General features: G+C 32.9%; 1 long non-coding RNA gene and 1 pseudogene across 1 annotated transcript; both read right to left on the bottom strand.

Annotated features, from left to right (window-relative positions):
• Positions 1 to 978: 978 nt before the first annotated feature.
• Positions 979 to 25,194, bottom strand: LOC139528982 (uncharacterized). The gene is made up of 4 exons (XR_011665732.1): positions 24,836 to 25,194; positions 22,989 to 23,057; positions 3,826 to 4,014; positions 979 to 3,378 (listed from the first exon to the last, which is right to left on the bottom strand). It is a non-coding gene; the product is annotated as an uncharacterized lncRNA (long non-coding RNA).
• On the bottom strand, positions 14,262 to 17,611 carry LOC139528973 (putative nuclease HARBI1; annotated as a pseudogene).
• Positions 25,195 to 25,197: the final 3 nt, after the last annotated feature.

The following is a 25,197-nucleotide window of genomic DNA, read 5'->3' on the forward strand; positions in this document are numbered from 1 at the left end:
AAAAACCGAAAAAATACAAGGGTGGAACCTCATTGGCGGTTTTGCTTAGAATTATTGTTTCAATTTTTTCTCTCTAGGACTTTCTCTTTCTTTGTTCCCACTGCCACTGGATAATTTTCTCTTCTATGACAATCAGGATTCTAATTTAGTACGCCAGACGCGCGTTTCGTCTACATAAGACTCATCAGTGACGCGTAAAATATTTATAAAGCCAAACAAGTAGTATTACAAAGTTGAAGAGCATTTAGGATTAAAAATTCCAAAAAGTTGTGCCAAATACAAAAACATGTAAAACATTGTAAAATGAACTGTGATATTTTTTTCGGAGTTCGTATATATAGATATATAGTAAACCTGGCAAATTGTTACAAACCCCTGTGGATTACACTGAGCTCCTTGTTGGACAACTACCATCCAGGACTAGGATCAACGGTGCAAACTGATAACCAAAGACTCTTGTCGTAGCCTGTCAGCAAAATAGCTAGAATTTCTTGTTTTTTTTCCCTTCAAATAAACTCCTCATTGATACAAGGATTGAAATTTTGTGTTTGCGCCAGACGCACGTTTCGTCTAAGTAATGTTTGAACTTCAATTTGGCGAGAATACTAGTTGAAGGAGATGAGGCGAGGAGATGATTATCGTAATTTCTGCCATCGCCACTTTACCTGATTACTCCAAACCTTCCGCTTAATAAATTTCGATTGTCCTCGGTAGGTGATATATCGGGCAACGGACTTTCCAGAGAATATCGAATGCTTGTCGGCCATGATGATATTTCCTCATGGGGTCGGACAATGTATGGAAACAAAAGATAAATTCCCTTTCCCACTAACAATTACAGCATGTTTGGCAATACTTTAATACCAATCAGCACATATCCAACGGATTTGGTGGTAGTGAAGTCATACATAGCATGACTTTCGATGTGAAAAGTTTGCATATAAGGTTGCAAGACAAGTGATATTTGATTATTTATTTTTTTACACCGAACAGCAATAACATTAATGCTATAATAACCGATAGAAAACACATTCACAAAGATCCAAATACAATTGAGTTATTCGAAGCACAAATAGTTATCGTGTAAAAATTTTATTTTTTTTATTTTCGAGCTCTATAAAGACTGTCACCATTAACATAATAAAACTAAGATATGATATTCCATTGTGGATTTGGAATAATGCCGCAGGAGGGTTACTCACATATGTGAAAATCAAGACGATCTATTAAAGGGGCATTAGCTGTCTAATTCATCTTCACCGATTTTGCTCAAATTCACATATTTGATTTATAACATACTAAAATGTACATATAAATCATAAAAAGTCCAAAATAATCAATCTACAAAGCATATGCTTGATGATATTTATCATCATTTTAAGGTTTTTGTAGTCTTTACCATTGAGGTGACCCCGTAGAATTCCGAAGGTCATATAATCCGATATAATCATATATATAGAAATAATATATAATAATACATTTCTTTATTACGTATACTAGTAACTTATACATTTAAATCTGTTTATGTGCTACTTGTCTGTAAAAGTTTTTGTGTGTATGAAAAAATAAAAGATACCCATATCCATAAAATAGAAAAAAAATTTAGTCATGTTTACAGCAATAACAATGGAAACAATGTACATTTGTAAACAGTGTACAATAGCTGTTACAATTTGAAAGATGAAGACACAATGTTAACATGGTTGATATGCCGATGTAAACGATGTTCACGCGATATCTTTACAACATTTTATACATCCCAATATTAACGATGTCAACGATGTAATCAATATATAATGGTTCAAAATATATAAACGATGTTGACACGTTATCGTGTTAATATTGTAAATATCGAAATGTAAACACGATATCTTTACAACATTGTATACATCGCGATGTTAACGATGGTAACAGAATGTAAGAATTCAGATAATGTAAACGATGTAAAACGATATCATGTTAAAATTGCATACGTCGCAATGTAAATTATTGAAACACGATATCTTTACAACATTGTTAACATGTTAACAATGTCAGCGAATTAAACAATGTGTGATAATTTAGACAATGTAAATCATGTTGGCACGATATCGTGTTAACATACTATACTTCGCGATGTTATCCATTTAAACCCAATATCTTTATAAAATGTCAACGATGTAAACAATATGTAGGAATTTAGACAATGAAAGCGATGTTGAAACGATATTGTGTTAACATTGTTGACATCGCGATGTGAACGATGTCAATGATGTAAACAATGTGTAAGAGTTCAGACAATATCGTGTTTCCATTGTGAATATAGCGATGTAAATGATTTAAACACGATATCTTTACAACATTGTATACGACGCGATGTTAACAATGTCAGCGATTGAAACAGGTCACTCCAAACAGAATTGAATCACATGGACAGATCAAAACTAAGGTTGTCTTCTTCAAATGATTCTTTATCAAGATTCATTACCATTTGAACATGATTTTGACATTTATTTAAACAGAGAAAACAAAGTTTGTATTCTTTTCCTTATATTATGCATTGCACATGGTACAATAAAAATTCGGCAAGCCAAATGTTCTATTGTATTGTAATCGCTGCTTAAGAGAAGGAGTATTAGGAATGTTTAGGTGTTTGTATACTTCTTGACATTCTTGATCAATTGAACTCAATACATTTTTCGGTAATTGAATCATCCATTTCATTGAGACTAACAGAGAATCTGCCACATTCACATTGAATTTCATGTCGAATGACATAGCACTCCCTTTAGTATGAGTTATCAGCCAACTGTGAGTTTCGTTTGTAAATTGAAAGTTTAGGTAAGTATATAATGATTCAGTCACACTTATTGGATGTGCAGCAAGACATTCAAATTTCAAAGAAAATACATTACCTCGCATTTGATGATTGCAATTGTTAATATTTTTGACCATCCTGGTACATAATTGATACGACAAATGTTTTATTTTTCGATAATCAACATATCCCAGCTCTCTACGAGAGTGTAGAATCGCTCTTGGTCCCTTACTAAATGGATAATCTTGATGTCGGGAATTTTTGAAACAACCATAGGAAATATATCAAATGATATTCTGATAGTTTTTATCATAATACTTCTTGAATTTTTACACATTGCTTCCAACTTGTTTACACATCTAGCCCTCGTATCTGACACACTGACTCGGACTTTAGAAGCATTCTAATGGTCGTTCATGTGAAAGTTGTAGCACTTATTAAGAATGGCGTTTCCAGTACCTTGTGGAAAAAACCAAAACGACACTAACACTTCCACTGGAAGATCATTAAAGTTACAACTGAATATGTTTTGAAATACTTCTGATACTTTCTGGATACTTTGGACCTCAGTTTCCTCATCTCTTTAATTAAATAACAAAATAAAGTATTATACATTTATAAGAATATTACAACCAATTAAATTAAAACTATCGACATAATGATAAACACAAAACCTTCTGTAGTTCCATAAAAAAAAATCATGAATAAAAAGTTGAGTAAAGAAAAGCATGTGGAAATATAAGAAGAAGTCAATATCAATTAATTTACTGGAAAATTTGAATAGTAACTTAAATTAGAATTTGTGAGTGGGATTAATAATTGATATCTTTAAACAATGTGTTTCTATCCTATACCATGAACAAATAAAGAAGATATTTCAAGAAGCATATACTTATGATTGAGTAGCTGAATAAATATGTCATAATAAAAGTGGAGAAATTACTTAAATCTATATTCATAGTTCTGTAATTGTAGTAGCATGTGCCTTTATTGAGTTCAATTGTGATATGAAGAATCGGATTGCGTACCTGCAAACAGCTTTCCAAGAAGATCTCCGTTTTACAAATTCTTCCCGACAAATACTATACCCCAGAATGGTTCGAAAACAAGAAAGGAGAGTCCATTTTGTCGAATTATTTCTGACGTAAATGTAGACCCGCTTCGCATGTACGAAACCAACAGTATTTTATTAATCGTTGACTTGGATCTCTGTGCCCCTAAAAAATATGATAATCGACAATGGTGGCAAGTTGAAAACAAACTTCATGACATAAGAGATCTTCTCAGCTTCCCAATTGCAACCTTATCATACATATGTAGCACCATTACAGCATTATAAAAGTATCAAAGTCCCCCACCTTAGTAGCAGTATGTAATGACGTTATTAATCGTCCTAATGTTTTATAGTATTCTTTTATTTGTAAATCAATACTTTATTTTGGTAATATCTAATTGACTAGTCTCGGTAATTATAATGTTCGTTATGTTCTACCTCGCTTTGTTCGTCCGAACATAAATTATTTCTTATTCTATATAAAGAAACAACAAAGACTAATATGGCAGGAGATACACACCGAACAGTTTAATATAACATTTTTTTCGAAATTCATGTATACCGTGCAATTGAATAGTTAAAGTCCATACATCATGCGTCATTATATTATCTATATAATCATCTCAACTGTTCATACTAATATCTACAAATAGAAAATACAAAGAATTCGGATTTATACAAAGCATAATATTACAATCTAAATGTAATAAAGTTGTCGAACAAGTTTTGGTGTGTGAAATCTCGATGAAATGAAAAGGGCGCGTGAAACAGTATATAAAGTCCGAAAACCGAATTACTCAGTATTGCGCAGCAGAAGTAGTAATAAATCTCAAAACGAAAAGAAATACAATTATGTTCTACCTCGCTTTGCTCGTCCGAACATACATTATTTCTTATTCTATATAAAGAAACAACAAAGACTAATGCCTCGTTCACACGGACATTTAATTCGAATTGAATTCGAATCGAATGCGAATCGAATTCGCTTATTGCGTTCACACACTCTTCTTTTTTTAATTCGAATTGATTCGAATTAACTAATTCGAATTAGTCAATTCGCATTAGAAATACGTTTTTTTTTAATACGATTTAAAAAGCTAAGGTCGTTTGGACATTAAAGCGAATTTGACGCGCATTGTAATTCGAATTAGAATTGACGTTAGGACGTAAAACGTTTCGAATGCGAATTAAACTAATTTGAATTAGTTAATGCGAATCGAATTCGAATTACGTGTGAACTCAGCATTATATGGCAGGAGCTACACACCAAACAGTTCAACAAAACAAATGAAATATGTGTAGACTGGTATAAATAAGATGCCGTATGAAAATAGTAATTTACAAATTCGAATTATTGGTAACAGATAACCTGGACCCGGTTGCACGAACGTCAGTTAGTTTAACTAACTGTTAAAACTTTAACTGTTAGTTTAAATTTTAACTGCAAGTTACGTAACTATTGAGTAAAAGTCCGTTGCACAACAGTTAGTTACGTTTGAGTTTACTAATTTACGTTTAACTAGTAGTTTGGTATTTAACAATCAGTTATATTCGACCTCGCGCAATTTCGCGTACTTTTGGCAGACATGGCGTCTAAGAGAGAAAGGCAACCAAACTGGAGCATCTCAGAAATAACTCTATTACAAGAACTTGTAGAAAAGGATGAGTTCGTGATAAAATCAAAGCAAACAAACACCATAACAAATAACAAAAAAAATGAAAAGTGGGCAGAAATATGTTCTAAAATTAACGCAATGGGACTTCAAAAAAGAACGACGGAGCAAGTAAAATATAAATGGGGAAACTTACAACAGAATGCAAAAAAAAATATTTAATGATGTAAAAATACAGAGGAAATTGACTGGAGGAAAGCCGGCACCAAAGCCACCATCAGCCGTGGAAGAAAAAATCATTGACATGATGAAGGACAGGCCAAATTTTAGTGGAATATCTATGGTTTTGAATCCACTATGCCTCCAGTGTTTGAGAGTACGATTATTTTATTATGCATATGCTAACTAACTTTATATGAAATATACAGATACACGTATTAGCTAGCCAATCTTTCTTTATTGTCATGTATCTATTTGTTTTGTTCACAAACGCTGGGGTTACAGTCATTTTAATGATGTCACAAAATGCAAAATAACCACATTTTTTTCGATTTCGAAAAAAATGAACTTACCTTTCAAATACTGGCTATTCCTTCTCTTTATATGTACTAAATATCTAACAGAGCAAGCGATTATTGAACACACTAAATCCTTTTTTTTCCTTTAGATTGCATGATTACAAGTTTGACGTTTTCTAAAATCATACATATGAACATGTTTATAGTCAATCTGACTTTTCACTGAATGTCTTTCGATTAAAAAGTCTGAATTTCCAGTAAAACTCGAGTGTATAATACAACTCCAATGTTGACATTCCAATCATGCACACTTATATCAAGAACATGACATGATGTCATCTTTTAAAACGTGTGTACACAGAAGAGGCCACCCAAATTAATTAAAAGCCGAGTCGAATGTAAAAAAAAAGTTAGCCCTTCATGACTACTTTCTTTTACAAACATAATGTATATATAAATAAGAATACATGTATGTGGTATGAGTGCCAATGAGACAACTCTCCATCCAAGTCACAATGTTTTAAAAAAATAACAATTATAAGTCAAAGTACGGCCTTCAACACGATCATTATAGATGTTTTATGACAATAAAACGGACTGATTGATTGCTTATATAAAAATCTGTTAAGTTTTAAGATCAGATGCATCTTTTTCTTTTTTTTTTTTTTATTGTTTTCAAGTTGTATGAGACAATAAATTAATACAAATAAAGCTTTCGTTACAACACAAATTTCTTTTGCATCGCCTCGGAACAGGGGCAACCGTCAGGGGCGGATCCAGGATTTCAGATTAGGGGGCGCAATGTTTATATTAGCCGAACGGAGCGAGGCGAAATTTTTTTTAGGTTATTTTTTTGAAATATTCTTCTAGAGTGATGCAATGTAGGTATTTCGAATTATTGCGAGGTACAGTCAGCAAGAAATTAAAGTTTCAAGTAGAAACCACCTAAATCCAACCTGACAACAATCTACAATCACTAGTATCATGGACGGACAGATGTAAAACAATATGTTCCTGTTCCACGAAAAAAACTCTCAGTTATGATGGCAAGGTCTCCTACAAACTTGAAAAATCTTCAACAATCTCCTAACACCAATAACTTACGCACTACATGTAAGAGATTGATTCTGCATATATCTATGATTGAGTTAATAAAGCTGCAGCCCAAAACAGAAGCTGAAGAGCATGCGAAAATTTTATTTTGATTCTGTGTTCCTATGCAAACCAATCTACACTCAAGACACCAACACTTCTAAAATAATCTATATATATCAATATCAGGTCATAAATAACTGTCAACTAATCCTTGAAAGACATTGATGCTGGTAGTTGTGATAAACAGAAAAATAGAAGAGACAATATCTGAAAAAGTCTAATTTCCATGTCCCGCACTTTACCAGCAATTATTTTTAATTCAACCATCTTTTTTGAAAATTTTAAGTTTCAGTATAAACTAAATTATATAATGCACCAACTCTTGCCAATTAAACACTCATTTTTATATTTCTTCCAATAAAATATTGTAATTTAAATGTTCAACCCCCCCTAAAATCATGTTGTCCCCTGTGTTTTTTTGAAAACTAAATCATTTAAATAATATTCAAATTAATTAAACAGGCGTCCGATTCTCACATATATAATATATTATATAATAAACTTGCCCCTCGTTTGTCTTTTTATATTATAACTATAGCATGTAATAAAATTTTGCAAATTTTAAGAGAAAAAAAAATTGTCCCCAGGGGTGATTTCCCTCCTGATACCACTGAGGTTTTTTTACCTGTGGACATATTTACAAGACCAAGAGTTATTTTCCCATTATATATTGTGAAGAGCATCATTTCCTGAATGCATTAGTACAAAGCAATAATTGAAAAGGCGGCCAGGTTGAAAATTCAAGCCCATCCAAGGTAAGAATTTATAGGAAAATACTTATTGGTGTTCTATCCTGTTATAGCCTTTTCTTACACTTTCTGAGAATATTTTTAAGTGTGCACCACAACATTAAGTGTGTTTATATACCATCTTTTTAAAAGTTATATGTCACAGGAAATACACTTACATTTAATGTGATAAAAAGGACAAAAAACTATCGCGTAATTCCTTTCTGTTACGTTCTGTCATGTTACCTGATAAAAAGTAACAGCATAACCATCATCAGTAACAGGAAGGATGTTCAAGACATTTTCACTGAAGAATCGAAAAGTTAATCTACTACATGCCAACCATTTCATTTAATATAAGTTATCACCACCATATCAAATAAATTTCATAATAATATACAGTATATTGAATACAAAAATAGGTTTTTGCTTTTGATAACAGCAGAGAACATTTTGCAATTCTAGTATAGTAGATAGTAACAGAAAGGAATTTATTTTAGAATTTTTCATTAACTAGGCAGATTTTTCATCTTGCAAATACAGTTTCAAAGAATAAATGACATTGTTTGCTGTTATCTTCCAATTGTTACCAATCTAAAATGATGTATTTTTCTTAAACTTTAAAATAAAGCAGAAAAATCCTTTCTTTTACCACCTCTGTACTGTTACCGTTGTCCTGTTACTCAAGATTCTTTCATGTTACCGACATATCTGACTATATTTAAGTATATTTCTAAACCTTTTGTATTGCAAATGCTAAAATCAATAATTGGCATTTGATAAACTATTGCAGGATATACTAGTAAACCACACATAGTGTCTTAAACTTATTCCTTATTCCCATTAGAAACTTTTTAAAATTGATCCACTTTGGTAACAGGAAAGAACTGGATTTTTTTTGTAATATTTTTAAAATTGCCATTGTTTCCTTTTTAAACAATTGTTTGAATTACAGGCAACAGTTCCTAGATCCCCAATATGTGTTCTTCGATTTGTGCTATTAAAATACCGGGTCTAAAGATTTTTTTTTGTTTTTTTCTTATTGCCAAAATCTAGACTTTTTCAGATATTGTCTCAGAAACATCACAAAAATAAGAAACCCTTGTTTGCAGATCGTCAATGTGTCTTAGCCAATCAACATGGTTTCAATTATGTGAAATGAAACCGGTTCACTTAAGAATTACTTTAACACTCCATAACACCATCCTCGACAAACTTGGTTAGGACGATGGAAATGTAGAGTTGACAGATAGATGGGCGGATCGACGGAAGCAAAGTGAGACAAGACAGATCACATCAGCTCACATGACCAATACTAGATACTAGAATTAGATTTTGGAAACGAAAATTTACCCTTTTCGCCGTGATTTTCAATTGTCCTTTCATAATATGTTTTTGCTTTTTGGATTTTCGGAGGTCGTGCCAGACTTTATATATAATGTGTTCGCCACAAACCACTAAAATCAGAATAAGATGCATTTACGAAATTATTTTTATTTTGTGGGTATCCCCGTCATGTATGTAATATGGTATACATAATTCGGCACTTCGATTATCAAAGAAAGAAATTATAAAAACGGCAAATACAATGTAACAATTTTTTGTACGTTAACTGCTAAAACATTTTTTTTTTTTTCAGTCAGACACCTTCCTTTGAAGTATATAATATTCATAAAACTTGAATAAATCGTAGGTCAGTTAATTAGTAAATAGTTATCAAAAGTACCAGGATTATAATTTTATAAGCCAGACGCGCGTTTCGTCTACATATGACTCATCAGTGACGCTCAGATCAAAATAGTTAAAAAAGCCAAATAAATACAAAGTTGAAGAGCATTGAGGACCCAAAATTCCAAAAAGTTGTGCCAAATACGGCTAAGGTAATCTACTCCTGGGGTATGAAAATCCTTAGTTTTTCGAAAAAATTCAAAGTTTTGTAAACAGAAAATTTATAAAAATGACCATATAATTGATATTCATGTCAACACCGAAGTGCTGACTACTTGGCTGGTGATACCCTCGGGGACGAAACGTCCACCAGCAGTGGCATCGACCCAGTGGTGTAAATAGTTATCAAAAGTACCAGGATTATAATTTTATACGCCAGACGCGCGTTTCGTCTACATAAGACTCATCAGTGACGCTCAGATCAAAATAGTTAAAAAAGCCAAATAAATACAAAGTTGAAGAGCATTAAGGACCCAAAATTCCAAAAAGTTGTGCCAAATACGGCTAAGGTAATCTACTCCTGGGGAATGAACATCCTTAGTTTTTCGAAAAATTCAAAGTTTTGTAAACCGAAAATTTATAAAAATGACCATATAATTGATATTCATGTCAACACCGAAGTGCTGACTACTTGGCTGGTGATACCCTCGGGGACGAAACGTCCACCAGCAGTGGCATCGACCCAGTGGTGTAAATAGTTATTAAAAGTACCAGGATTATAATTTTATACGCCAGACGCGCGTTTCGTCTACATAAGACTCATCAGTGACGCTCAGATCAAAATAGTTAAAAAAGCCAAATAAATACAAAGTTGAAGAGCATTGAGGACCCAAAATTCCAAAAAGTTGTGCCAAATACGGCTAAGGTAATCTACTCCTGGGGTATGAAAATCCTTAGTTTTTCGAAAAATTCAAAGTTTTGTAAACAGAAAATTTATTAAAATGACCATATAATTGATATTCATGTCAACACCGAAGTGCTGACTACTTGGCTGGTGATACCCTCGGGGACGAAACGTCCACCAGCAGTGGCATCGACCCAGTGGTGTAAATAGTTATCAAAAGTACCAGGATTATAATTTTATACGCCAGACGCGCGTTTCGTCTACATAAGACTTATCAGTGACGCTCAGATCAAAATAGTTAAAAAAGCCAAATAAATACAAAGTTGAAGAGCATTGATGACCCAAAATTCCAAAAAGTTGTGCCAAATACGGCTAAGGTAATCTACTCCTGGGGTAAGAAAATCCTTAGTTTTTCGAAAAATTCAAAGTTTTGTAAACCGAAAATTTATAAAAATGACCATATAATTGATATTCATGTCAACACCGAAGTGCTGACTACTGGGCTGGTGATACCCTCGGGGACGAAACGTCCACCAGCAGTGGCATCGACCCAGTGGTGTAAATAGTTATCAAAAGTACCAGGATTATAATTTTATACGCCAGACGCGCGTTTCGTCTACATAAGACTCATCAGTGACGCTCAGATCAAAATAGTTAAAAAAGCCAAATAAATACAAAGTTGAAGAGCATTGAAGACCCAAAATTCCAAAAGGTTGTGCCAAATACGGCCAAGGTAATCTACTCCTGGGGTAAGAAAATCCTTAGTTTTTTGCGAGTGTTCGAGTTTGGATGGGATGGGAGGGGTATTGTGGGTGGATTTTTTTTTTTTTTAAATAGTTTTCTTCTACAATTTTGGAAAAATTTCCGAAATTTAAAAAAATAGGTTTTTCCATCATAGTTTACTTGCCTCAACGGTATAATTGAAATAAAAAAATTGTTTTTGCCTTGTTGCGACAGAAAATACTTGTTTTTTGCCAAGTGTGACGCGGGGGTAAAATCCATGCCCCCCCTCTAGAAAATCAAATGGTTGCTCCCTAAGGGACCACAACTCAGACATTGTTACTTGTGCTACCTATCTCTTATAATTGTTAAGATAATAGCCAAATAACCTCGGGGGGGGACAAAACGGTGCCTGACTCAATTAATGTATCATATATACAACATATCATATCATCTTTCTTTTAATATACCACTTTTTACATTCGCTTGAATGTTTTTGCAGTTGGTCTGGTAGAGAAAGCTAAAAATATGCATGCAGAGATTCAGAGCTACTTAGAAAATTATACTGAAAGCTACAATTTACCCAGAGCAAATGATGTTCACCTTATACCTTTCTTGGAACCCTCAGTTGAATCTAGTTACTCCGAAAACCAGATAGATGAGCTTGTGAACTTTCTTTGCTCAAAATATCCAAGCCTGCAAGATATTTCGTCACGGGATATTTCATCTCTAATACATAACATTGTACAGTTCATAGTTAATTACAGACAAGGAGGTAATATCCTTGTTAATGCGATCAATATTATAGACTCGTAAAAACCGCGGTTTGCTTGTTGTTGAAATTAAAGCTTTTGGTGTATACAAAGAGGAATAACTCTTGCTGAGGTATACGTAGATTGGGTTAAAGCTTTAACTTTTACTTCATGTCGTTATTTACCGGCTGGTGATGCCTTAAGGCCCACTGCACACACGGGAGAAAAAGGGGGGTACAGGTGAACGCTTAAATTTGAACCCCCCCCCTAATAATATTGCTAGAGACCAAAAATCCGATCCATTCATGTATTTTTGCATATAAATTATGACCCGTTCATATGATTGGGTCTATAATTATGATAAGTTAAAATATTAGAAAGGTTTATTCCAATTATGGTCTCACAAGAAGCAAATTACAATTTTCAATCATAATTTAATATACATTTACAAGTTACACAGAACATTCACTGAATACAACAAACGAACACCAATCACATAAATAGCCCCCCCCCCCCACCCACCCCTACACAGGCATAGTGTCCATTATTCTAACCACGTTTCGGTATTACATTATCTACATTTGTTTCGGCCAAGATTTGTGAACGATTTAATATTCAAAATTCGTTTAATGATAATAAATATATAAATGATGTATTATGATGTGTAAACATGTCCTTTTGATATACAACTCTTGTTTTGTAGGCACTCCAAATGGATCTTTTGTAGAAAGTGAACTAGACAACAGTCAACAGCCGTGTTTTAGCGCACGTGTTGGAGATGGCCAGACAGGCAGTGTTTCATCAATGACACTAGTTATTAAGCACGGTGAAGCAACAATTTGCTAATCGCTTTCAAAAATATAACACGCACAACAATAATACTGTATGTACATTTAGATTTCCAAAGAATGAATGTAAAACACTTCTCGGAATTTGAAATGATTTTTGATAATTTTATAAAAACGTCAAAAAACATTTGTCTCAATATAGAATTATAAAACAGATGAACGCTGAGTGATTTTTTTAGTAGCTTCACATCAATACCAAGTTCCAGCACAGACTCTACGTCCTCCATATCACTTATTACTTTGACAGAAGAATTTGCAGTCGAAGAAGATACCATTTTTGCCAGTATCGCTAAAAAGCCAGACGGGAAAAGGAAAAAGGTTTCTCTTGGTGATTTGCAAAAGATGCAGTATGAGGTAATTTTTTTTAGTAATCTTTTAATCTATAATTCCGATATATTATATATTATTATATTCGAAAAAATATTTTATATATACATATATATACTGTATACTCTATATGAGCCCCGAACAATATATTCAAATATAACAAATAACGCGGAAAGCCTCGGTTGCCGAGGGGTCTATGTCGTTCGTCATGACTATGCATATACGTTCTGTATATAACTAGTACCGTAATATAATTGAGCTGGTTTCAATATTATTATTAACATACAGTGAAACCTGTATTAAGAGACCACCTAAGGGAGAGCAAAAAAGTGGTCTCATAAAACAGGTGGTCTTTAAATACAGGTTCAATTTAAATGAAATGCACTACTTGAGTATCTATAAATAGTGGCCACACAGGTGATTGCTTAATAAAGGTGGTCTCTTGAGCAGGTTTCATTGTGTATACTATATATATATATGTACACATTTGAACGTTGTTTTAAATTCAGACTTGTTTATATATATATATACATTTATATAGAATTCTGTATATACCTATTAACGTTATCTTGTGTAATTTAAAACATTGTATGATACATGTGATAGTAATGCCTTGTTAATTTTACAGGTCCCTGAAAAGCAGAAAAGTCAAGCGGATTTGTTGACCACTAAACTGAAGATGGAGATAAACAGAGAAAAGCTTGAAACAAAAAACTTGAAATTAAGAAACACTAAGCTTCGTTTAGAGATAAGGATGTTAAAACAGTCTGTTCAGAGTGAAGATAATGCAATGTTAGCATTGTCAGCGGTGCAATCAGACAATTATTGTAGTTAGATATTAATTGAACATACAGTATTGATACTTTTAAATTTTATATGTTTTGTATTCTTCACCAATTAACCAAATTAGGATGAAAAGGGAATGAATGTTTTTTTAATGAGAGTGATGTATGGGTTTAAACAGTCATATTGTTTATATACTGTATTGATGTATGCCCTCACGGGCTTATATAGATATAGGAAGATGTGGTGTGAGTGCCAATGAGACAACTCTCCATCCAAATAACAATTTAAAAATTAAACCATTATAGGTTAAAGTACGGCCTTCAACACGGAGCCTTGGCTCACACCGAACAACAAGCTTATGATTGAATGATACAAATTTAATTTACATACTTTAGAAATATGATGTGGTTATAAAGTTTCTTATTGTCCTACCATCCTCTGGACCATTGTAGTTCATCTGACCAACATCTTCCTGATTTTCACCAGATTCAGCATCTTCCATTGGCTCCCGGAGCATGATAGCTATGTTATGTAGGATAGCACAAGCACCAATTATTCTACAAACTTTGGCGGGCTTCATGCGAACTTCTCCATGTAACACATGAAACCTTCGCTTCCACCAACTAAACACCCTTTCTATAGTGCAACGCGTACGGGTATGTGCTCTATTATATGGCTCTTGGGAAGGTGTAGCCGGATGTAGATATGGTGTAAGTAGGAACTTTGAGCATGGGTAGCCACTGTCACCAAGTAAAAAAACCGTCATCTATGGAACGGTGTCTAATTTGTAGGTAGGTACTGACATCAGAGGCTCTGAACATGTGGCTGTCATGGGTACTTCCTTGCCACTGTGCATCAACGTTTATAAATTTTCCTGTTAAGATTAATTCAAAGGCAGATGTTGATTATTTGCAATTCCATGATGGCGCATTACATAAGTTTAAGTTAATCAAACCACTACAATGAAACAGAATAAAAAAAGCGCGACATAGATGTAATGTCACGCCATAGGAATAAATCAATATACAAAACTATTATCAAAAGGAACTACTTTACTGGTCTGACACTTATAAGGCTGACAAGGGATTTGTTTTCACTAAAATGTTTGTCTGCCAGAATAAAAAAGGGGGACATAAGAGGGTCTTTTCATTTTTTGTTATTTGTATATGCTGAGATTAAATCATTAAAGTGTCTGATATATTGTGATAAATTGTTAATCTCCTGTGACGCTGTTTCATCTCATATTGAACGCAAAAGAAAGGCATGATAAAGTTGGCATTTCAATGTTTCTTCACATTCCTATGTTAAGTTAGAATTTGCCTTTAAACATTAGACTTGATACATTTGTGGCTCTTGATAAGCATATATTCAGATATTTGTTTTTTTTACATTTACCTTCATGGTCACATACGCCTTGCACATTGATGGAGTGCCAACCTTTTCTATTAACGTAGGCGGGTTCATCCTCCGACGGGGCTTGTATCTTTACGTGTGTCCCATCGATACACACAATCACTCCTGGAAATAAATCTCCACGGAAGAAACCCTGCTTATTTCGATCCATTTCTTCTTGGCGTGCTGGCCATTTAATAAACTGGTCCTTCTTTGAGGGGAGATCATTTGTTACATCTGTTACATGCTCTACAGGCTGTGGCTTTATCCACACCCATCGTGTCTCCTATCACTTCCAAAAAGCTTCCAGAAGCGTAAAATCGTAGTGCTAGCATTACCTTAATAAAAATAATGAACATTATATTTAAGTACAGTACTCATTTATACGTATACATACAAATGTGGAGTTATGGGACACTATTTCAACATTTACCAAAGATGGCTCTTGTGGTTGCAACTGCTCTAAAGATTTCTTTGATATTTGGTAGGAGTCTGATATGTAGAGGTGCATATCTACAACACTTTCATTCTGATTCAGCGAATTGTGTAGTCCTAAGTAATGGATGGGTTTAGGACCATTTTCATTATTTGTTCAAACTGCTTGGAAATGTAGCAACTGGTATTCTGTATATTGTTCGGCAAGACAATGTACCTCATCAGTACTAGTCATTCAGGAACGAGATACTCCATATATAAGACCAATACCGTGGCGGATCTAGAACATCGATGCAGTGACTGGATGAGGAGGAGGGGGGGCTGACAACCAAAACTTTTCAAGACTTTTTGAAGCATTTTTTTCACATAAGATCTAGACTTATTATAATTAATCTTTCATAAAAGGTTGAGGTTGGTGGTGGTGGTGGTGGTGGGGTGGGGGATTACAGCAGCAATTTCTTATTACACATGTGTATTATACTTAAGCTCTAGGTCATTTTGGAATATATATAACATATTTGCCTTTGGTAAATAAAATTATCAAACTGAGAGACAAGTGATTGTGGGTAGAAATTGAAAGATTAACTGAAAAAAATAAATAATTTGGGCAAACAACTACTGATTACAAAAAAGACAATATGCATAATACCTAAGTAAAAAAGTAGCCATTATGTTAAAAAAAATAATAATGAGCGAAAAAAAAGAACACAGAAATGAGAGACCTATACATGATCATACATCCATACCCTTAAATGTGTCGGATATTACATTTATTACGAAAGGACTTCTTGTCACTGAATCCAAATATTAAAAACAGCCTCCACGTATTTGATCATACAATTAAACCCATTCTTTTATATAATTCGGAAATTTTATGTTTTTTTTAATCCCTTCGAAACAATTAAATTCTCAGACTTCTACAGTTGATTAAGCTCTAGGTCACAGTGACGACAGTATAGTTTTCCGAAGTAGGGGGATGTAATTACATGTCAAAAAAATTTGGGTGCTGAAACTTTATGTTAAGTAGTGATCATGAATTGGTCCAGTTCTAAAAGGTCAAATTTTATCATTGGGATAATAACTAAAATCAGAAGCGAAACCACTTCGTTTCTCCTTTGTTAAGTTTCGTTTTCATATCCTCCAACAAAATCAATTAACGACCTATTAAATGACCCAGCTTGCGGACGGATAGAAAGCACTGTTGTTTTAAAAAAAGGCACACATACATATCTAAACTGCTAGATGGAAATTTCGATAAATATGAAACTGCTACAATATTATGTTTTATAATTACACCGGAGTTGAATTATATATTTATAACTTCCATCGGGGAAAACATAATATCAAACTCGTGTGTCTTGTGTGACAATTAAGCTAGAAAAAGAGGGGATGATACATCAGCATTTTCATTGACGATCGAAGCCCATGAAACAGCTATTGTGATCTATTGTGTGTTGGTGTATGTGGAATTATATACTAGGATAGATTGTGGTGGGAGAGATGATTAAATGTTTGTAGTCATTTTTCAATTTTTTTTTGTAATGTTCACGTTTGAATGGAGACTTTTCTTACCCTCAAACTGAACGGTACACATATAGATTAGATTTTATTAGATTTTATATATATAGAGAGATTTTCTTTGTTACTAAGAAAAATGAATCTTTGTCTAACTCTTACAAAAAGATAATATTCTAAAGAGTATACCTGCATTTTAACTGAAATTGGCTGACTCCTTCTTGTGGTGTGGGACAAATCATTCCGTAGCAAATCTGATATAAATTGGATAGATTCTCTTTTGAATCGAAACCTTGATCGTATCTGTCTATCACTAAGGGTGGCCAGCTCTATCCTATCGCGATATACTCGCTGTTTTCGCAGTGCAAAAAGATTACCAAACCATAACTGGTTTGCCATCTTTGATTTTAACTGACTGTTAAATATGTAATGTTACCCCTTGGGCTTAGTTAAATCTGTAACCTAACTGGGGGAACTAACTGTCAGTTTACTGCTTGTTAACTTTTGTGCAACGCTTTTAATCCCTCGTTAAATTTAACGTCGTGTTAAAGCCAAGATAACGGTTAGTTAAATTTAACTAATGTTCGTGCAACCGGGTCCTGTTATATAAATTTTCTTTTTTTAAACCGTCTTTTAATAGTTCTGACTTATTTCGACTGTGTGCTTTTACAAATCTTTCTTGTATTCTATAATGAGCTGCCGGAGTCGCGCCTCCGCTTCTCAAATTATGAAGACCAAATTTACTTTTATCAAAACCTGCTTGACACAAAGCATCTAAAAATAGCTCTCTTTTTCTTATATATAATATAGATTTGTAAATTTTGCATAACGTACATGTATAACTATTTCACCTCTTAATTGCTCTAAATACATATTCACTGGAAATCAAAGATATAATAAATATTTTAATAATTTAAAATATTACTCTAACGTTTTCAATGGACACAAGCTCGAGTTAGTTTTAGTAATACAAATAGTGTTTCCCTGTTTATACACATCAGTTTTACTACTTTCTATCATAATATCTAGATGAGATTTGTGAAAAAGATAAATTGGATGCTTTAATATATGCAAGCTCGCTGAAACACATGAAAACCCAACAGCATAAAACAACGTATTCTGAAAATTATTAATGATTTTCAAATCTTCATAATTATCGAAAACTTTTTGTAACATTTCAGACGTAAAAAAAAACTTATATTGGGCCAATTATCAGACTTAAATGCTTGCAAGGATATCCGTCACGTAGTTGAGATCAGTTGACAAATCCTATCACAGGAGATAAATAGAAATCCCGTCACGGGAAAATAAACAAAATCCCATCACGGGAGCTCTACTCCCCAACTACGTCAATGTTTAATATAATTTTTAAGGCCCTGTGAACGGCAATGCTTGACAACATGACGTCAAACTTTTGAAAACACGTGCTGCTGTAGAAAATCCAAATGGGGGAGCTGACATTTTTAAAGTATTTAGTTGTGTTCTGAAATTTCCACAAAAATCCAATATGTCCGATGATCTTTAACAAAAAGGAAAGTGATCATGGCAATCAATAGCTACCCCAGTTTCTAAAAGCTTATTAATAGCACGCTCCACGAGTACTGCATGCCGTAAAGCAGAAATATTGTTCATAAAAAGGTATTACATAACCGCTAGAAATTACATTGAGAACAAAAATGTTTGCTTTTTAAATATCTTTCCAAAATGAAAATTTTTGTAAAGGCTACCAACATAATCATCTATCTTATGAGTGAATTTTCATATTCATAACCTTACTTGTGTAAATTATCAAACTGGTACTTAACTGTTTCACTGCTGCTGCTTCTCTTGGGGATATCTGCCTACTTGCCTGGGACACTGATAGACCCAATAACATTTCTCGATGCAGTAGTAACATAGGGTTGCTCCTTTCTTTCCATCAAAGTACTCGCTTGATATGTGAACGCTTTTTCCACCAGCCGTGTTCCTACTCCTCTAGACGAGTCTTCTTTATATGCTGCGGTAGGGAGAAGAAAAATATCAGAACTAGCCTTTTCTTCAACGGAGTTCCTGTAATAAGGGTTCGGACGGTTGGCAGTATCCAGTTGACGGGAAAACAAAAAAAAGGGCGTCTTCAGGAGAAAATCCTACATGATTACCTGAGTCTGTTTGATTTGGCGGTTCATTATCTCGGTTAGTAAATGTCTCATCGCGTTGGTCCTCCTCGTCACTCATGTTGTACGTAAAGTTGTCGAACAAGTTTTGGTGTGTGAAATCTCGATGAAATGAAAAGGACGCGTAAAACAGTATATAAAGTCCGAAAACCGAAATACTCAGTATTGCGCAGTAGAAATAGTAATAAATCTCAAAACAAAACGAAATACAATCATTGTGTTATTGTGCTATGAAAATTGTTTGTACTTTTGTCTTTTGTTTTTATATGTCTATCAGCCTTTTTGATTTTCTTGGTTGACATATTTGCCTGTTTTTATAGAAATTACGATTATAACACAATGTTCACTGTTGTATTCCTGATTTTGACATTTTTACCTATAATCTCAGTTTGATTTGTTAACTCATTGTTGTCAATATAATGGAATTTTATGAGACTGTCATACAAGGTACAGGTTTTGCTAGCTATAAAAACTAAGTTTAAACCACTATTTTAAATTCCAGTACAATGTCGGAATATTGAAGCTGTTAATAATTCGTTCGATGAGTTTGAGTTTGTGCGCTGTTAGGATTGTCAGACATTGCGCACGATCATCTCTGTTTTTTACATTGCTGTACAACTGACTACACTGTGTAGAACTCGACACAATCTTTGGTGTTTTATTGTGTATGCACATTATGTTATCAAGATTTTGATCATCACTCTAATACACATTTATTTTTTAATTTTGTCGTTCATTCCCATTATCATTTTAATTTTATAGTCCCCAGTGATGCGTTGTCAATTATTGTTTGTATCTTTATATTTATTATGTCTAAAAATAGTAACTATCAACATCCAAACTATTTAGGCGCGGATCCGTTTGTGAAAATAAACTGAAACATTACTGAATTAAAATTATATACATGTCTAAGAATATAACTTTAACACGCTAATTAATTTCTAAAAAGTTATATTAGATTTTTAATAGAAATACGCAATATTTCGCTAAACAAATACGCTTCATGAGGAAACATCCCTTTACAACGGGGATAAGCACGTGCGTCACCAAAAAACACATCATACTATTTACAAACAACATTTTATGATTGTAATAAAAATGGTACAAGATACTTGCAAGTATTTAAAAGTCTAATAAAAGCAACAACGCTAAAATATCATAAAACATTGGTTATCTCGAAAAAGTACATTACAGTAAAAAAAAAATGCATATTTCGGTTAGAGAAAATTTGGCAAATTATTCATTGTTTTACAAATTAAAACGAGTCTTAAGGATATACACCTCTGAGAAGACAAACATTTCTAGAATTAAATTTGTTTTCTTAACCTGATTTTAAGGCTTAGATGACAGTAAAGAAATAATTGGTGAAGAAAAAACTCATATGGTGGTGCACTTGTTTTTTGCTACACCCCTTGACAATATCCAATTTTAATGATTTTTCCCATTTTTCATCAATTTGTTCCTATTTTTGAGCCATTATCGTGAAAAAAATCACAGTCCACAATTAAACTTTAAATACTTTCAATAAAGATGAAGATGAATTTTTTTCCTATTTTGATGCTTGTTTGTGTCAAATTTACCATGCTGTCAATTTTGTAAATTTGTGATTTTTCTCAGTTTTAAGAACAGGATGCCTATGATTTCAACTTTTTTGTTATAAATGATTGCAAAAATACAAATCTAAGAAATTTGCAAAGACAAACATGATATGAGATGTACATGATTCTTGTAAAATCAGTTTTTATACCCATCACCCATTTCTCAAAATTTTGGCTAAAAAGACCGACTTGATTGGTCGTAAAATTTGAAAACTGGATTAGTCAAAAACTATTTCTTGTAAATACACAATTTTTTCACAGAGTTAGGTTTTATTATACTATTTTTAAAATTCATTGATAAAGTATCACTATTGACAAGCAATCTCAAATATTACTTTTATTAAGTATTGAAAACAAAACAAAGAACCCTTAGCCAAAAAAAAAGAATGAAAAATAATTCTTAGGCTAAACAATCCCAACTTTTATAAAATAACATCATTAACTGAAAATTTCAATAGTGTTAATGTACTAGATAGTGTCATTGGTGTTACCAGCATTCACCAGTTTGTGAAACTCTTTATGGTTATACATTGAAATTGTTAAAACATTAGATAATAATTACATACCACAAATGATATGATGTTTCGCTTATTAAACATGTAAGAAAAACTAAAAATGTTGATTGCCATAATATATTCAGTGGTGTTACTATACTGAACAATGATGTTACTTTTTAAAGTGGTCTCATCATCGACAGTAACACCAAAGATTTACAAGTATATTTTTATATTTAGTTGCAAAAAGGTGATCCATTCCCCTATCCCATATGTTGTCCTTGGTGCATGTTTCTACAATCAAGATCTCCTCTTCAATCAAAGTTTTTATAAGAGTACATCATTGACACCATTTCAATTTACGATAAAGCTTTACATTTACCTATTTTTAAGATTCTTTTGATAATTTTCAACACAGATTGTTTGCATAACATGCTAACTGGTAACATTGTTACGGGAGACACTATTGTAAATGCTGAAATCTTGAGAAATATAACTCTTACCCAACCAATATGCCTTTTGGTTACACCAGTGACTTAAACAATGATACTCTTCATTTTGTGGAAAATGTTTATCATAAAAACCAGCATACACCTCCGATATCATTAAAACATATTTGTTTGTATCAAAATGCAATAAATAGTTATAATTATAGATCATCGATGATCATCTCAGCGAGATTGGTTTTCTCGCTTGAGCCAGTATGTCGAAAGCGAGAAAAGCAATCGAGTTGAGATGAACAATAATAATCTGTTTATCGCTATTTTACCTATGACGAAGTTGTCAATTTCATGTCAATTTCATTAGCAACGCCACTTGCCTCCTTAGTTTCTAGCGATTATGTTCCAATAAATCCTATTATAGCTATTTTACAAATTTTACCTTTGATCTTACTGTCTGATAATTTTCCTTCTCAGCTGAGTCGAGTGAGCATGTGGCTTTTTCTAATGAAATTGACATGAAATTGACAACGTCGGCATAGGTAAAATAGCGATAAACAGATTATTATTGGTCATCTCAACTCGATTGCTTTTCTCGCTTTCGCCGTGCCGGCTCAAGCGAGAAAATCAATCTCGTTGAGATGATCAACGACAATCTATAAATGACAAATGATATAAATAATAGTCCAAGTTTAGGTCTGAAAGGTATTATAGAAAAAAAATGACAGTTGATTCTGGCTATATCCAAGGGTTTCAGAAAACATTACGGATGTTTTTATAACATGTCATACTGTAAACTGTATATAGAATATCACAAAAAAATCATATACATGTGTTAATTTTTATATATTTATATGTCTGAGAATTAATAGACCAAATAACATATATTTGCATTTTTTTTTTACAATGACCCATATGCATATAAAATTTTAAATCTTTCGTCCTTAAAGGATTAAAAATGTCAACCTTGAAATTAAAAATGTTCGCCCTCAGTTCAAGATATTATACATTGAAAATTATATCAAGTAGAACGAAACGTTCATTTATAACGTCTGCAAATTATTTTTTCACTATCTTATCTAAACTATTACCTAAGTCTGGAGAATACAAGAAAACTGGATCACCTATCTTGAACTGTATTTGTGCTAAGGGCGGCAACTCTGAAAACAGATATCCATTTTTAAACTATCGAAACATGCTTGTATGTCAGTACTTGGTCTTTTTTTGACAGCCGAGAAAGAAGGACAACCTAATATAAGGTGAAAGATATTTACTATTTCATTTTATCACTATGGTGTAAATCAAAAATTGCAAAATGTAATTTTCTTAATAGTATCATAAGTCCATTATTTTACTAGCCTAGTCGAGACTTCTAGTTATATATAACTTATAAACTTATTTGACACACTCCAATTTTCAATGTTACCTAAATCACTGGTGTTAAACTGATCATCGTAATTGCAGTTATACGACGATCCCATCATGGCGGAGCCAAAAAAAAAAGTAAAATCGTCTTCTTCTAATTTCTCTATGTACAAACCTTGTATTCAAGAATTACTCAGCCGCTAGGTTAATATTCACGGTATTGTTGTGTGTTTGTGTTCTTAGTATTTTATGTGGCCTTGTAACAGAAACTCCCAGATTTTTTTGTATATTATGATCGTAACATGATTATTAGATAGTCGTAACTTGGACATGATAATAGTGCATTGCAGTGATAATCGTAACTTCCTTTATATGATGATGGGGTAGGCGACTTTATATAAAACGTGTTTGATAGTGTGACTAGTATAATAGGTGAATAATTTACTAGTTTACATTTTGCTATGTAGATATATCATTATATTTTACAAGTTATAATTGATTTTAAATGTTCATCATGATGACAAAGAGAGCCAAACATTTTCAGTGTTCACACATTATAAATGGAAATTACGTTCGTTTAACTTTTCAAGTAGAGATATGATGTAGGTCACGGTATCTTATTCTCTTTAGAACTATAATCTTAACTTTAATTACAAGGTTATATATATATATATATATATATATATATATATATTAAAGATGTAATAGGATTGCCAATGAGACAACTCTCCACAAGAGACCAAATGACACAAACATTAACAACTATTTGTCACCGTACGGCCTTCAACAATGAGGAAAGCCCATACCGCATAGTAAGTTGTTACGCGTTTATTATCTTTAAACAATGTTTTTCAATTGTCTGTGAGTACGTCCGTCTGTTAGTACGTCCAAATGTTTGTTTCCGTTCTCTAACTTTAGTTTGCCTCAACCAAATATTATCAGAAATATACAAATTGCTAATAACTACATAATTCAGATAAAGTTCGAAACTTGGTGACATCAATTTCATCGTTCTTCAGTAATGCCCCTTCAGTTACATGAAAATAGCGGCTGAGTAATTCCTAAAGCAAAACGTGTACACAGAGAAATTAGAAGAGGACGATGTTACTTGTTTTTGGATCCGCTATGTTGGGATCATCGTAACTGCAACTACGATGATTAGTTCAACACCAGTGCTTAATGAATTCCTTCAATATTTTGCATCCAAAACTATCCTGATTTGCAACTTGTTATCTATTCATATGTTCTTGTTGCACAAATTCCAAGACGAGGCTGAGCAATAATTTGCTTAATACATCATATCAAATCACATTAAGTCATGAAACTGTGAAAGTTAATTATACCCTAGTCGAAGGTCAAGCATGTACTTTGAGGTTTTTTTTAAACAAATATATTTTTCAACGCTTTAATTTCAAGTTGAAGCTAGCTAGATAAGGGTTCACATTTTTAAACTGCATCATTTTCATTAAAAATTAACAACACGTCAACCTGAACTTTAAATATTTTTTATGTATTTTTAATTGGGCAGTTCTATATATGATTATATGTTGTTTTGATACAAATAGGTAATTACCTTCATAAAGTATATATCCAGCAATTGACAAAACAGTCAGAAAAAAGCCCCCAAACCGACAAAATCGTCTCATCTTCGCTTACGTACTAATCACATGTAATCTTATTTAGGGTTATACACCAACACATGTCATGATTTTCTTAACAATTGTTACATATCAGCGTACTTGATAAATTCCGAAATGAGATTTAACATTTTATGTCTAGAGAGACTTTAAGTTTGATTTGAATAGAAAGAATAAATACTTAGCAGCGTTTTTGACATGAATTTCGATAATAAAGACCAGACATGTCCCGTGAAAGAAAACAATGTCACAAAACTGACTAGTAATGTTTTCAGACGTAAGGTACACGCATCAATAA

The sequence above is a fragment of the Mytilus edulis genome, chromosome 1, assembly GCF_963676685.1.
Source record: "Mytilus edulis chromosome 1, xbMytEdul2.2, whole genome shotgun sequence".
Lineage (NCBI taxonomy): Eukaryota > Metazoa > Mollusca > Bivalvia > Mytilida > Mytilidae > Mytilus > Mytilus edulis.